A 16,624-nucleotide genomic window follows, 5' to 3' on the forward strand; every position below is an offset into this window, starting at 1 on the left:
ACAGAGCCACAGAGACACTTCAGGTGATGTCAAAAAGGCACAGATAGACCCTTCAGTTGACATCACAGAGACACAGAGAGACCCTTCAGGTGACATCACAGAGCCACAGTCAGACCCTTCAGGAGACATCACAGAGACACAGAGAGACCCTTTATGTGACATCACAGAGACACAGAGAGATCCTTCAGGTGACATCACAGAACCACAGGAGACCCTTAGGTGATATCACAGAGCCACAGAGAGATCCTTAAGGTGACATGACAGAGCCACAGAGCGACACTTCAGGTGACATCAATGAGCCACAAAGAGACTCTTAGGTGACATCCTTGAGCCACAGAGAGATCCTTCCTTTGACATCACAGAACCACAGTGTGACACTTCAGATGACATCACAAATCCAAGAGAGACCTTGCAGGTGACATCACAGAGCCACAGACAGACCCTTCAGGTGACATCACAGAGCCACATGGAGACCCAAAATTGACATCACAGAGACACAGAGAGACCCTTAGATGACATCAGAGAGCAACAGGGAGACCTTTCAGGTGACATCACAGAGCCACAGTCCGGCCCTTAGGTGACATTTCAGAGCCACAGAGACATTTCAGGTGACATCACAGAGGCACAGATAGACACTTCAGGTGACATCACAGAGACTGGGCACCCTTGAGGTGACATCACAGAGCGATAGAGAGATCCTACAGATTACATCACCGAGCTACAGAGAGACCATTAGGTGACATCACAGACCCACAGAGAGATCCTTCAGTTGACATCACAGAATCACAGAGTGACATTTCAGATGACATCACAAATCCACAGAGAGTCCTTTCACGTGACATCAAAGAGCCACAGTGAGACCCTTCAGGTGACATCAAAGAACCACAGAGAGTCCCTTAGGGGACATCATAGAGCCACAGTGAGATCCTTCAAATGGCATCACAGAACCACAGAAGGCCCTGCTGAGTACATCACAAATTCACATAGAGACCCTCCAGGTGACAGCACAGAGCCACAGAGAGACACTTCAGGTGACATCACAGAGCCAAAATGAGACCCTTCAGGTGACATCACAGAGCCACAGAGAGATCCTTCAGGTGACATCACAGAAACACAGAGAGGCCCTTCAGAGGACATGACAAATCCACAGACAGACCTCTATTGTGACATCACATAGCAACAGAGACTCTTCAGTTGACATCACTGAGCTACAGATAGATCCTTTAGGTGACATCACAGAGCCACAGAGAGTTCCTTCAGGTGACATCACAGAGCCACAGTGTGTCCCTTCAGGTGACATCACAGAGCCACAGAGAGACGCATTAGATGACATCACAGAGCCACCGAACCTGTAGGTGAAATCACAGAGGCACAGAGAGACACTTCAGGTGACATCACACAGCTACAGAGAGACCATTAGGTGACATCACAGAGGCACCCTGAGATCTTGCAGTTGACATCACAGAGAAACAGAGAGATGCTACAGGTGACATGACAGACCCACAGAGAGAACCTTAGGGGACATCACAGAGCCTCAGTGAGATCCTTCTGGTGACATCACAGAACCACAGAGAGACTCTTCAGGTGACATCACAGAAGCACAGAGTACCATTCAGATGACGTCACTGATCCATAGAGAGACATTTCAGGTGACATCACAGAGCTACAGTGAGACACTTCAGGTGACATCACAAAGCCACAGAGAGACCATTAGGGGATATCACAGATCCAGAGTGAGATTCTTCAGGTGACATCACAGAACCACAGAGAGGACCTTCTGAAGACATCCCAAATCCACAGTGAGACCCTTCAGGTGACATAACAGAGCCACAGTAAGCCCCTTAGGTGACATAACAGAGCCACAGAGACCCTTCAGGTGACATCACAGAGGCACTGATAGACCCTTCAGGAGACATCACAGGGACACAGAGAGACCCTTTTGGTGACATCACAGAGCCAAAAAGATAGACTTCATGTGACATCACAGAGGCACAGATAGACCCTTCAGGTGACCTAGAGACACAGAGAAACTTTAGGTGACATCACAGAGCCACAGAGAGATCCTTCAGGTGACATCACAGAGCCACAGTGAGACCCTTCAGGTGACATCACAGAGACACAGAGAGATGCTACACTTGACATGACAGAGCCAAAGAGATACCCTAGGGGACATACAGATCCACAGTGGGATTCTTCAGGTGACATCACAGAACCACAGAGAGGCCCTTCTGAGTACATCACAAATCCACAGAGAGACCCTTCAGGTGACATCACAGAGGCACAGATAGGCACTTCAGTTGACATCACAGGGACACAGGGAGACCCTTTAGGTGACATCACAGAGCCACTTTGAGTCACTTCAGGTGACATCACAGAGCCACAGAGACCATGCAGGTGACATCACAGATTCACAGAGAGACCCTTTGGGTGACATCACAGAGCCACAGAGAGACCCTTTAGGTGACATCACAGAGCCACAGAGAGACCCTTTAGGTGACATCACAGAACCAGAGTGAGACCCACCGGTGAAAATCACCAAGCCAATAAGGGACTCTTTAGGTGACATCACAGAGCCACAGAGAGATCCTTCACGTGTCATCACAGAAACACAGAGAGGCCCTTCCGAGGACATCCCAAATCCAAAGACAGACCCCTCAGGTGACATCACATATCAACAGAAACTCTTCAGTAGGCATCACAGAACCACAGAGAGATCCTTCAGGTGACATCACAGAGACACAGAGAAACTTTAGGTGACATCACAGTGCCACAGAAATCCTTGAGGTGACATCACAGAGCCACAGTGAGACTCTTCAGGTGACATCACAGAGACACAGAGAGATGCTACAGGTGACATGACAGAGCCACAGAGAGTCCCTTTGGGGACATTAGAGATCCACAGTGAGATTATTCAGGTGACATCACAGAACCACAGAGAGGCCCTTCTGAGGACATCACAAATCCACAGAGACACCCTTCATGTGACATCACAGAACCACAGTATGACCAGTAGATGACATCACAGAGGCACAGAGACCCTTCAGGTGACATCACAGAGCCACAGAGAGACACTTCACGTGAAATGACAGAGCCACAGAGAGACCATTTAGGTGACATCACAGAACCACAGAGAGGCCATTCTGAGTACATCACAAATTCACAGAGTGACCCTCCAGGTGACAACACAGAGCCACGGAGAGAAACTTAGGTGACTACACAGTGCCTCAGAGAGATCCTTAGGTGACATCATAGAACCACAGAGTGACCCTTCAGATGAAATCACTGATCCATAGAGAGACCTTTCTGGTGACATCACAGAGCCAAAGTGAGACACTTCAGATGACATCACAGAGCCACAGAGAGACCCTTCAGGTCGTATCACAGAGACACAGAGAGACCCTTAGGTGACTTCACATAGCCACCGAGAGATCCTTCTGGTGACATAACAGAACCACAGAGTGACCATTCAGATGACATCACTGATCCATAGAGAGACCTTTCTTGTGACATCACAAAGACAAAGTGAGACACTTCAGGAGACATCACAGAGCCACAGAGACCGTTCAGGTGATATCAACGAGACACAGATACACCCTTCAGTTGACATCACAGAGCCACAGAGAGACCCTTCAGGTGACATCACAGAGCACAGTCAGACCCTTCAGGAGATATCACAGAGACACAGAGAGACCCTTAGGATACATCACAGATCCAGAGTCAGATTATTCAGGTGACATCACAGAACCACAGAGAGGACCTTCTGAGGTCATCCCAAATCCACAGAGAGACCCTTCAGGTGACATCACAGAGACACTGAGAAACCCTTTAGGTGACATCACAGAGCCACTGAGAGACCCTTCAGGTGACATCACAGAGCCACAGAGACCATTCAGGTGACATCACAAAGACACAGAGAGATGCTTCACATGACATGACAGAGCCACAGAGAGACACTTAGGTGATATCACAGAGCCACAGTGAAAATCTTCAGGTGACATCACAGAACCACAGAATGACCCTTCAAGTGACATCACAAAAACACAGAGTGACAATTCAGGTGACTATCACAGAGCCACAGATAGAGCCTTAGGTTATATCACAGAACCACAGAGAGGCCCTTCTGTGGACATCACAAATTCACAGATTTACCCTCCAGATGACAACACAGAGCCACAGAGAGTCCCTTAGGTGACTTCACAGAGCAACATAGACCTTTCAGGTGACATCACAGAGCCACAGATAGACCCTACAGGTGTCATGAAAGAGCCACAGAGATACCCTTCAGGTGACATCACAGAGCAACTGAGACCCTTCAGGTGACATCACAGAATCACAGAGTGACACTTCAGATGACATCACAAATCCAAAGAGAGAAATTTCAGGTGACATCACAGAGCGACAGTGAGACCTTTCATGTGACATCACAGAGCCACAGAGAGACACTTCAGGTGACATCACAGAGCTACAGAAAGACCAATAGGTGACATCACAGAGCCACAGAGATACCCTTAGGGTACAACATAGAGCCACAGTGAGATCCTTCATGTGACATCACAGAACCACAGAAGGCCCTGCTGAGGACAACACAAATTCACATAGAGACCTTCCAGGTGACAACACAGAGCCACAGATAGACACTTCAGGTGACATCACAGAAACAAAATGAGACCCTTCAGGTGATGTCACAGAGCCACAGAGAGACCCTTAGGAGACATCACAGATCCAGAGTCAGATTATTCAGGTGACATCACAGAACCACAGAGAGGACCTTCTGAGGACATCCCAAATCCACAGAGAGACCCTTCAGGTGACATCACAGAGACACTGAGAAACCCTTTAGGTGACATCACAGAGCCACTGAGAGACCCTTCAGGTGACATCACAGAGCCACAGAGACCATTCAGGTGACATCACAAAGACACAGAGAGATGCTTCACATGACATGACAGAGCCACAGAGAGACACTTAGGTGATATCACAGAGCCACAGTGAAAATCTTCAGGTGACATCACAGAACCACAGAATGACCCTTCAAGTGACATCACAAAAACACAGAGTGACAATTCAGGTGACTATCACAGAGCCACAGATAGAGCCTTAGGTTATATCACAGAACCACAGAGAGGCCCTTCTGTGGACATCACAAATTCACAGATTTACCCTCCAGATGACAACACAGAGCCACAGAGAGTCCCTTAGGTGACTTCACAGAGCAACATAGACCTTTCAGGTGACATCACAGAGCCACAGATAGACCCTACAGGTGTCATGAAAGAGCCACAGAGATACCCTTCAGGTGACATCACAGAGCAACTGAGACCCTTCAGGTGACATCACAGAATCACAGAGTGACACTTCAGATGACATCACAAATCCAAAGAGAGAAATTTCAGGTGACATCACAGAGCGACAGTGAGACCTTTCAGGTGACATCACAGAGCCACAGAGAGACACTTCAGGTGACATCACAGAGCTACAGAAAGACCAATAGGTGACATCACAGAGCCACAGAGATACCCTTAGGGTACAACATAGAGCCACAGTGAGATCCTTCATGTGACATCACAGAACCACAGAAGGCCCTGCTGAGGACAACACAAATTCACATAGAGACCTTCCAGGTGACAACACAGAGCCACAGATAGACACTTCAGGTGACATCACAGAAACAAAATGAGACCCTTCAGGTGACGTCACAGTGCCACAGAGAGACCCTTAGGAGACATCACAGATCCAGAGTCAGATCATTCAGGTGACATCACAGATCCACAGCGAGATACTTGTGTTGATATCACAGAGCCACAGAGAGAGCTTATGGTGACATCACAGAGCCACAGAGAGACCATTCAGGTGACTTCACTGAGCCTCAGAAGGACACTTCAGGTTACATCACAGAGCCACAGAGAGAACCTTCTGGTGACATCACAGAACCACAGAGAGACAATTCAGGTGACATCACAGAGCCATTAGAATGACTCATTTGGTGATATCACAGAGGCTCATGATAGTCCCTTCTGTGATGTCACAAAGCCACATGTAAGACAAAATTGGTGACATCACAGGGCAATAGGAAAGATAATTCTGGTGACATCACAGAGCCACTGGAAGACCCTTCAATTGACATCACAGAGGCCCATAGAGATCCCTCAGGTGACATCACAGAGCCACAGAGAGACACTTCATGAGACATCACAGAGCCACAGAGAGACACTGCAGTTGACATCACGGATCCACAGAGAGACCCTTCAGGCGATATCACAGAGCCACAGATAGACCCTTCAGGGGATATTTTGGAGCTTTATAGAGACAGTTCATGTGACATCACAGAGCCACATATAGACACTTCATATGACATCATACAGACACAGAGAGACACTTCAGGTGACATCACAGAACCAGAGAGAGACACTTCTGGTGACATCACAGAGCCACAGACAGACACTTCAGATGACATCACAGAGCCACCGAGAGAACCTTCATGTGACATCAGAGCCACACAGTGACACTTCAGGTGACATCACAGAGCCATTAGAATGACTCATTTGGTGATATCACAGAGGCTCATGATAGTCCCTTCTGTGATGTCACAAAGCCACATGTAAGACAAAATTGGTGACATCACAGGGCAATAGGAAAGATAATTCTGGTGACATCACAGAGCCACTGGAAGACCCTTCAATTGACATCACAGAGGCCCATAGAGATCCCTCAGGTGACATCACAGAGCCACAGAGAGACACTTCATGAGACATCTCAGAGCCACAGAGAGACACTGCAGTTGACATCACGGATCCACAGAGAGACCCTTCAGGCGATATCACAGAGCCACAGATAGACCCTTCAGGGGATATTTTGGAGCTTTAGAGAGACAGTTCATGTGACATCACAGAGCCACATATAGACCCTTCAGGTGACATTACAGAGCTACAGAGAAATCTTCAATTGACATCACCGAGCCACAGAGAGACTCTTCAGGTGACATCACAGAGCCAAAAAGAGACGCTTCTGGGTACATCACAGAACCAGAGAGAACTATCAGATGACATCACAGAACCAGAGAGAGAGCTTTCTAGTGACATCACAGAGCCATAGAGAGATGCTTCTGTGGACATCACAGACCCAGAGAGAGACAATTCAGGTGACATCACAGAGCCACAGAGAGACACTTTAGTTGATCTCACAGAGCCACAGAGAGACCCTTCAGGTGGTGTCACAGAGTCACAGAGAGACGCTTCAGGTGACATCACAAAGCAACACAGAGATGATTCAGTTGACATCACAGAGCCACGGAAGACAATTCAGGTGACATTACAGAGACACAGAGAGAAGCCTCAGGTGACATCACAGAACCAGAGCCAGACCATTCTGGTGACATCAGAGAGCAACAGGAGAGTATATTCAGGAAACATCACAGAGCCACAGGAATGACCCTTCTGGTGAAATCACAGAGGCGCATGATAGACCCTTCAGGTGATGTCACAGAGCCAAAGGAAAGACACTATTGATGACATCACAGAGCCACAGTAAAGAGTCTTCTGGTGACATCACAGAGCCACTGGACAGACCCTTCAGTTGACATCACAGAGCCATAGAGATACCCTTCAGGTGACATCACAGAGACACCGAGAGATATTTCAGCTGACATCACAGAGCCACAGAGAGATTCTTCAGTTGACATCACAGAGCCACAGAGAGACACTTCAAGTGACATCACAGAGACACAGAGATACGCCTCAGGTGACATCACAGAACCAGAGAGAGACCCTTCTGGTGACATCAGAGAGCCACAGGAGAGAACCTTCAGGAGACATCACAGAGCCACAGATAGACCCTACAGGTGTCATGAAAGAGACACAGAGATACCCTTCAGGTGATATCACAGAGCAAAATGAGACCCTTCAGGTGACATCACAGAATCACAGAGTGACACTTCAGATGACATCACAAATCCACAGAGAGAACTATCAGGTGACATCACAGAGCGACAGTGAGACCTTTCAGGTGACATCACAGAGCCACAGAGAGACGCTTTAGTTGACATCACAGATCCAAAGTAAGACACTTCAGTTGACATCACAGAGCCACTGTGAGATCCTTCAAGTGACATCACAGAGCCACAGAGAGACCCTTCAGGTGATATCACAGAGCCACACATAGACCCTCCAGGTGATATTTCAGAGATTCAGAGAGATACTTCATGTGACATCACAGAGCCACAGATATAACCTTCAGGTGACATTACAGAGCTACAGAGAAATCTTCAAGTGACATCACCGAGCCACAGAGAGACTCTTCTGGTGACATCACAGAACCACCGAGTGACCTTTCAGGTGACATCACAGAGCCACAGAGAGACCGTTCAGCTGACATCACAGAGCCACACGCAGACCATTCAGGTGACATCACAGAGCCACAGAGAGACACTTCAGGTGACATCACAGAGCCACAGACAGACACTTCAGGGTTCATGTCAGAGCCACATAAAGAACCTTCAGTTGACATCACGGATCCAAAGAGAGACACTTCTGTTGACATGACAGAGCACTAGAGAGACACTTCAGGCGACATTACAGAGCCACACAGAGACCCTTCATGTGACATCACGGAGCCACAAAGAGACTCTTCAGGTGTCATCACAGAGCGACAGAGATAAAACTGAGTTGACATCCCAGAGCAACAGAGACCTTTCAGATGACATCACAGAGCCACAGAGAGACCCTTCAGGTGACATTACAGAGCCACAGAGAGACCCTTCATGAAACATCATAGAGCCACAGAGAGACCCTTCATATGACATCACAGAGCCACAGAGAGACAGTTCAGGTGAAATCACAGAACCACAAAGATAAACTACAGGTGACATAACAGAGCCACAGAGAGACCCTTTATGTGACATCACAGGGCCACATATAGACACTTCATATGACATCATACAGACACAGAGAGACACTTCAGGTGACATCACAGAACCAGAGAGAGACACTTCTGGTGACATCACAGAGCCACAGACAGACACTTCAGATGACATCACAGAGCCACCGAGAGAACCTTCATGTGACATCAGAGCCACACAGTGACACTTCAGGTGACATCACAGAGCCACAGACAGACCTTTCAGGTAATCTCACAGATCCACACAGAGACACTTCAGGTGACATCACAGAGCCTCAGAGAGATGCTTCAGTTGACATCACAGAGCCACTGAGAGACACTTCAGGTGACATCACAGAGACACAGAGAGATGCCTCAGGTGACATCACAGAACCAGAGAGAGACACTTCTGGTGACATCAGAGAGCCACAGGAGAGAACCTTCAGGAGACATCACAGAGCCACAGAATTGACACTTCTGGTGATATCACAGAGGCACATGATAGACCCTTCATGTGATGTCACAGAGCCACAGGAAAGACACATTTGTTGACATCACAGAGCCACATTAAAGAGTCTTCAAGTGACATCACAGAGCCACTGCAAAGACCCTTCAGTTGACATCACAGAGCCACAGAGAGACCCTTCAAGTGACATCACAGAGCAACAAAGAGACATTTCAGGTGACATCACAGAGCCACAGAGAGCCACTTCAGGTGACATAACAGAGCCACAGAGATACCCTTCAGGTGATGTCACAAAGCAACAGAGAGCCCCTTCAGTTGACATCACAGAGCAACAGAGAGACCCGACAGGTGACATCACAGAGCCAAGGAGATCATTCAGGTGACATCACAGATCCACAGCGAGATACTTGTGTTGATATCACAGAGCCACAGAGAGAGCTTATGGTGACATCACAGAGCCACAGAGAGACCATTCAGGTGACTTCACTGAGCCTCAGAAGGACACTTCAGGTTACATCACAGAGCCACAGAGAGAACCTTCTGGTGACATCACAGAACCACAGAGAGACAATTCAGGTGACATCACAGAGCCATTAGAATGACTCATTTGGTGATATCACAGAGGCTCATGATAGTCCCTTCTGTGATGTCACAAAGCCACATGTAAGACAAAATTGGTGACATCACAGGGCAATAGGAAAGATAATTCTGGTGACATCACAGAGCCACTGGAAGACCCTTCAATTGACATCACAGAGGCCCATAGAGATCCCTCAGGTGACATCACAGAGCCACAGAGAGACACTTCATGAGACATCACAGAGCCACAGAGAGACACTGCAGTTGACATCACGGATCCACAGAGAGACCCTTCAGGCGATATCACAGAGCCACAGATAGACCCTTCAGGGGATATTTTGGAGCTTTATAGAGACAGTTCATGTGACATCACAGAGCCACATATAGACACTTCATATGACATCATACAGACACAGAGAGACACTTCAGGTGACATCACAGAACCAGAGAGAGACACTTCTGGTGACATCACAGAGCCACAGACAGACACTTCAGATGACATCACAGAGCCACCGAGAGAACCTTCATGTGACATCAGAGCCACACAGTGACACTTCAGGTGACATCACAGAGCCATTAGAATGACTCATTTGGTGATATCACAGAGGCTCATGATAGTCCCTTCTGTGATGACACAAAGCCACATGTAAGACAAAATTGGTGACATCACAGGGCAATAGGAAAGATAATTCTGGTGACATCACAGAGCCACTGGAAGACCCTTCAATTGACATCACAGAGGCCCATAGAGATCCCTCAGGTGACATCACAGAGCCACAGAGAGACACTTCATGAGACATCACAGAGCCACAGAGAGACACTGCAGTTGACATCACGGATCCACAGAGAGACCCTTCAGGCGATATCACAGAGCCACAGATAGACCCTTCAGGGGATATTTTGGAGCTTTATAGAGACAGTTCATGTGACATCACAGAGCCACATATAGACACTTCATATGACATCATACAGACACAGAGAGACACTTCAGGTGACATCACAGAACCAGAGAGAGACACTTCTGGTGACATCACAGAGCCACAGACAGACACTTCAGATGACATCACAGAGCCACCGAGAGAACCTTCATGTGACATCAGAGCCACACAGTGACACTTCAGGTGACATCACAGAGCCATTAGAATGACTCATTTGGTGATATCACAGAGGCTCATGATAGTCCCTTCTGTGATGTCACAAAGCCACATGTAAGACAAAATTGGTGACATCACAGGGCAATAGGAAAGATAATTCTGGTGACATCACAGAGCCACTGGAAGACCCTTCAATTGACATCACAGAGGCCCATAGAGATCCCTCAGGTGACATCACAGAGCCACAGAGAGACACTGCAGTTGACATCACGGATCCACAGAGAGACCCTTCAGGCGATATCACAGAGCCACAGATAGACCCTTCAGGGGATATTTTGGAGCTTTAGAGAGACAGTTCATGTGACATCACAGAGCCACATATAGACCCTTCAGGTGACATTACAGAGCTACAGAGAAATCTTCAATTGACATCACCGAGCCACAGAGAGACTCTTCAGGTGACATCACAGAGCCAAAAAGAGACGCTTCTGGGTACATCACAGAACCAGAGAGAACTATCAGATGACATCACAGAACCAGAGAGAGAGCTTTCTAGTGACATCACAGAGCCATAGAGAGATGCTTCTGTGGACATCACAGACCCAGAGAGAGACAATTCAGGTGACATCACAGAGCCACAGAGAGACACTTTAGTTGATCTCACAGAGCCACAGAGAGACCCTTCAGGTGGTGTCACAGAGTCACAGAGAGACGCTTCAGGTGACATCACAAAGCAACACAGAGATGATTCAGTTGACATCACAGAGCCACGGAAGACAATTCAGGTGACATCAGAGAGCCAGACCATTCTGGTGACATCAGAGAGCAACAGGAGAGTATATTCAGGAAACATCACAGAGCCACAGGAATGACCCTTCTGGTGAAATCACAGAGGCGCATGATAGACCCTTCAGGTGATGTCACAGAGCCAAAGGAAAGACACTATTGATGACATCACAGAGCCACAGTAAAGAGTCTTCTGGTGACATCACAGAGCCACTGGACAGACCCTTCAGTTGACATCACAGAGCCATAGAGATACCCTTCAGGTGACATCACAGAGACACCGAGAGATATTTCAGCTGACATCACAGAGCCACAGAGAGATTCTTCAGTTGACATCACAGAGCCACAGAGAGACACTTCAAGTGACATCACAGAGACACAGAGATACGCCTCAGGTGACATCACAGAACCAGAGAGAGACCCTTCTGGTGACATCAGAGAGCCACAGGAGAGAACCTTCAGGAGACATCACAGAGCCACAGATAGACCCTACAGGTGTCATGAAAGAGACACAGAGATACCCTTCAGGTGATATCACAGAGCAAAATGAGACCCTTCAGGTGACATCACAGAATCACAGAGTGACACTTCAGATGACATCACAAATCCACAGAGAGAACTATCAGGTGACATCACAGAGCGACAGTGAGACCTTTCAGGTGACATCACAGAGCCACAGAGAGACGCTTTAGTTGACATCACAGATCCAAAGTAAGACACTTCAGTTGACATCACAGAGCCACTGTGAGATCCTTCAAGTGACATCACAGAGCCACAGAGAGACCCTTCAGGTGATATCACAGAGCCACACATAGACCCTCCAGGTGATATTTCAGAGATTCAGAGAGATACTTCATGTGACATCACAGAGCCACAGATATAACCTTCAGGTGACATTACAGAGCTACAGAGAAATCTTCAAGTGACATCACCGAGCCACAGAGAGACTCTTCTGGTGACATCACAGAACCACCGAGTGACCTTTCAGGTGACATCACAGAGCCACAGAGAGACCGTTCAGCTGACATCACAGAGCCACACGCAGACCATTCAGGTGACATCACAGAGCCACAGAGAGACACTTCAGGTGACATCACAGAGCCACAGACAGACACTTCAGGGTTCATGTCAGAGCCACATAAAGAACCTTCAGTTGACATCACGGATCCAAAGAGAGACACTTCTGTTGACATGACAGAGCACTAGAGAGACACTTCAGGCGACATTACAGAGCCACACAGAGACCCTTCATGTGACATCACGGAGCCACAAAGAGACTCTTCAGGTGTCATCACAGAGCGACAGAGATAAAACTGAGTTGACATCCCAGAGCAACAGAGACCTTTCAGATGACATCACAGAGCCACAGAGAGACCCTTCAGGTGACATTACAGAGCCACAGAGAGACCCTTCATGAAACATCATAGAGCCACAGAGAGACCCTTCATATGACATCACAGAGCCACAGAGAGACAGTTCAGGTGAAATCACAGAACCACAAAGATAAACTACAGGTGACATAACAGAGCCACAGAGAGACCCTTTATGTGACATCACAGGGCCACATATAGACACTTCATATGACATCATACAGACACAGAGAGACACTTCAGGTGACATCACAGAACCAGAGAGAGACACTTCTGGTGACATCACAGAGCCACAGACAGACACTTCAGATGACATCACAGAGCCACCGAGAGAACCTTCATGTGACATCAGAGCCACACAGTGACACTTCAGGTGACATCACAGAGCCACAGACAGACCTTTCAGGTAATCTCACAGATCCACACAGAGACACTTCAGGTGACATCACAGAGCCTCAGAGAGATGCTTCAGTTGACATCACAGAGCCACTGAGAGACACTTCAGGTGACATCACAGAGACACAGAGAGATGCCTCAGGTGACATCACAGAACCAGAGAGAGACACTTCTGGTGACATCAGAGATCCACAGAGACTCCGTTTATGTGACATCACAGAACAACAAAGAGACCATTCAGGTGTCACCACAGAGCGACAGAGAAAACCTGAGTAACATAAGTGAGCCACAGGGAGTGCTTCAGGTGACATCACAGAGCTAAAGAGAGACCCTTCAGGTGACATCACAGAGCCACAGAGAGACCCTTCAGGTGATATCACAGAGCCACAGAGAGACACTTCAGGTGACATCACAGAACGACAGAATGACCCTTCAAGTGACATCACAAAAACACAGAGAGACACTTCAGGTGACTTCACACAGCCACTGAGAGATGCTTAAGGTGACATCACAAAGCCACAGAGAGACCCTATATGTGACATCACAGAACCAAAGAAAGACACTTCATGTGACATCACAGAACAACAAAGAGTCCATACATGTGACATCAGAGAGACACAGAGAGACATTTCAGGTTACATCACAGAGCCACAGACAGACACTTCAGGTGATCTTCCATATCCACAGATAGACACTTCAGGTGACATCACAGAGCCACAGAGAGACGCTTCAGTTGACATCACAGAGACACAGAGATACCCTTCAGGTGACATCGCAGAGCCACAGAGAGAATGTTCAGGTGACATCAAAAAACCAGAGATAGACACTTCTAGTGACATCATAGAGCCAAAGAGAGATCCTTCAGGTGACATCACAGAGCCACAGAGAGATGCTTCAGGTGACATCACAGAACCAGAAAGGAACCCTTCTTGCTACATCAGAGAGACACAGGAGAGAATCTTCAGGAGACATCACAGAGCCACACGAATGACAATTCTGGTGGTATCACAGAGGCGCATGAATGACCCTTCAGGTGATGTCACAGATCCACAGAGAGAGCCTTCAGGTGGCATCACAGAGCCACTTAGAAATATTTCAGTTGATATCACAGAGCCAAAGTGAGACCCTTCAGGTGACATCACAGAGACACAGAGAGATTCCTCAGGTGACATCACAGAACCAGAGAGAGACCCTTCTGGTGACATCAGAGAGCCACAGGAGAGAACCTTCAGGAGACATCACAGAGCCACAGAATTGACACTTCTGGTGATATCACAGAGGCACATGATAGACCCTTCATGTGATGTCACAGAGCCACAGGAAAGACACATTTGTTGACATCACAGAGCCACATTAAAGAGTCTTCAAGTGACATCACAGAGCCACTGCAAAGACCCTTCAGTTGACATCACAGAGCCACAGAGAGACCCTTCAAGTGACATCACAGAGCAACAAAGAGACATTTCAGGTGACATCACAGAGCCACAGAGAGCCACTTCAGGTGACATAACAGAGCCACAGAGATACCCTTCAGGTGATGTCACAAAGCAACAGAGAGCCCCTTCAGTTGACATCACAGAGCAACAGAGAGACCCGACAGGTGACATCACAGAGCCAAGGAGATCATTCAGGTGACATCACAGATCCACAGCGAGATACTTGTGTTGATATCACAGAGCCACAGAGAGAGCTTATGGTGACATCACAGAGCCACAGAGAGACCATTCAGGTGACTTCACTGAGCCTCAGAAGGACACTTCAGGTTACATCACAGAGCCACAGAGAGAACCTTCTGGTGACATCACAGAACCACAGAGAGACAATTCAGGTGACATCACAGAGCCATTAGAATGACTCATTTGGTGATATCACAGAGGCTCATGATAGTCCCTTCTGTGATGTCACAAAGCCACATGTAAGACAAAATTGGTGACATCACAGGGCAATAGGAAAGATAATTCTGGTGACATCACAGAGCCACTGGAAGACCCTTCAATTGACATCACAGAGGCCCATAGAGATCCCTCAGGTGACATCACAGAGCCACAGAGAGACACTTCATGAGACATCACAGAGCCACAGAGAGACACTGCAGTTGACATCACGGATCCACAGAGAGACCCTTCAGGCGATATCACAGAGCCACAGATAGACCCTTCAGGGGATATTTTGGAGCTTTATAGAGACAGTTCATGTGACATCACAGAGCCACATATAGACACTTCATATGACATCATACAGACACAGAGAGACACTTCAGGTGACATCACAGAACCAGAGAGAGACACTTCTGGTGACATCACAGAGCCACAGACAGACACTTCAGATGACATCACAGAGCCACCGAGAGAACCTTCATGTGACATCAGAGCCACACAGTGACACTTCAGGTGACATCACAGAGCCATTAGAATGACTCATTTGGTGATATCACAGAGGCTCATGATAGTCCCTTCTGTGATGTCACAAAGCCACATGTAAGACAAAATTGGTGACATCACAGGGCAATAGGAAAGATAATTCTGGTGACATCACAGAGCCACTGGAAGACCCTTCAATTGACATCACAGAGGCCCATAGAGATCCCTCAGGTGACATCACAGAGCCACAGAGAGACACTTCATGAGACATCTCAGAGCCACAGAGAGACACTGCAGTTGACATCACGGATCCACAGAGAGACCCTTCAGGCGATATCACATAGCCACAGATAGACCCTTCAGGGGATATTTTGGAGCTTTAGAGAGACAGTTCATGTGACATCACAGAGCCACATATAGACCCTTCAGGTGACATTACAGAGCTACAGAGAAATCTTCAATTGACATCACCGAGCCACAGAGAGACTCTTCAGGTGACATCACAGAGCCAAAAAGAGACGCTTCTGGGTACATCACAGAACCAGAGAGAACTATCAGATGACATCACAGAACCAGAGAGAGAGCTTTCTAGTGACATCACAGAGCCATAGAGAGATGCTTCTGTGGACATCACAGACCCAGAGAGAGACAATTCAGGTGACATCACAGAGCCACAGAGAGACACTTTAGTTGATCTCACAG

This window comes from Cricetulus griseus, chromosome 5 (genome assembly GCF_003668045.3).
Source record: "Cricetulus griseus strain 17A/GY chromosome 5, alternate assembly CriGri-PICRH-1.0, whole genome shotgun sequence".
In the NCBI taxonomy this organism is placed as follows: Eukaryota; Metazoa; Chordata; class Mammalia; order Rodentia; family Cricetidae; genus Cricetulus; species Cricetulus griseus.